Consider the following 1,348-nt stretch of genomic DNA (forward strand, 5'->3'; position numbering starts at 1 on the left):
ATTCTAAATGGCAGTAACTACACACAGCAAGAATGTGTTCCTAGAAAGCGTTATCTCATACAAATATCTCCTTTTGAGATACACTAAGTTACTTTTTTTTTGCCCCCACGCCCCACCCTCCTAAGTTACTTTTCAAGGCAAGTATTCGTAATATTCTTCAGAATTAAACATACAATATAATCCAACAAGCACAAGTACAAAACAGGAAATAAAGACTTTCAATCTCAAAACTAAGCAAAGTATATGCCCCATAAACACTTTAGTATACATTTAATCTTTTCATATGACGAAATTTTTTCTTCATTAATACATATTGTGGACTTTTAATTTTATTTTAGAAATTAAACGTTTGACTACCAATGTCAAAGAATAGATAAAATTGACTTAACACTCGGAATTTTCTTGGAATTTATTTTAATTTGAATATTTTTCAAAAGTAGGACCAAGATATTTTATACCCATGGTCAGGAAATATGTTAAAACATTATTTTATTCATCTGAGACATGCATGATGACTACAACATTGCAAATCTGAGGTCCACATCAAGAAAAACAAAACAAAACAAAACAAAACAAAAAACCCAAAAAACATTATTTTATGTGTTGACTGAAAGATTTCGTTCTTTTTTTTCTTTATTTATTTTTACACTCCAGCTTTTATTCCCCTCCTGGTCCAGACTCTGAGAATTCAACATCTCTTACCTCCTCTAACCCCCCCCCAGCCCACCTGAAGTTCCCCACCAGTTTCCACAAGGATATTCCCACACCACCCACACCACAAGACCCTGTGGCCTCTAGTCTCTTGAGGATTAGGTGCGTCTTTTCTGACTGAACCCAGACCTAGGAGGTCTCTGCTGTATATGTGTTGGAGGCCTCATCTCAGCTGGTATATGCTGTCTGATTGGTGATTCAGTGTCTACAGACCTCAGGGCTCCAGGTTAGTTGAGACTGCTGGTCCTCCTACAGGGTTGCCCTCCTCCTCAGCTTCCTTCAGATTTTCCCTAATCCAACCAGAGGGGTCATCAGCTTCTGTTCATTGGTTAGGTGCACATATCTGCATCTGACTCTTTCAGCTGCTTGTTGGGTCTTTTGTAGAGCAGTCATGGTAGGTCCCTTTTTGTGAACACCCCATAGCTTGAGTAATGGTTTTAGGTCTTGGATCCTCCCCTTGAGCTGGAACATACTTTGGGCCTGTCCCTGCACCATCTTTTCCTCAGGCTCTTCTCCATTACCATCCCTGCGTTTCTTTCAGACAGGAAGAATTATGGGTCAGAGCTTTGGCTGTGGGATAGCAACCCCATCCCTCAATTGATGACCTGCCTTTCTTCTGGAGGTGGATTCAATAAGT

General features: G+C 39.8%; 1 pseudogene; it reads left to right on the plus strand.

Annotated features, from left to right (window-relative positions):
- Window positions 1–466: 466 nt before the first annotated feature.
- LOC120096781 (small nucleolar RNA SNORD113/SNORD114 family) lies at window positions 467–542 on the plus strand (annotated as a pseudogene).
- The last annotated feature ends 806 nt before the right edge of the window (window positions 543–1,348 follow it).

The sequence above is a fragment of the Rattus norvegicus genome, chromosome 14 (genome assembly GCF_036323735.1).
Source record: "Rattus norvegicus strain BN/NHsdMcwi chromosome 14, GRCr8, whole genome shotgun sequence".
NCBI classification, from domain to species: domain Eukaryota; kingdom Metazoa; phylum Chordata; class Mammalia; order Rodentia; family Muridae; genus Rattus; species Rattus norvegicus.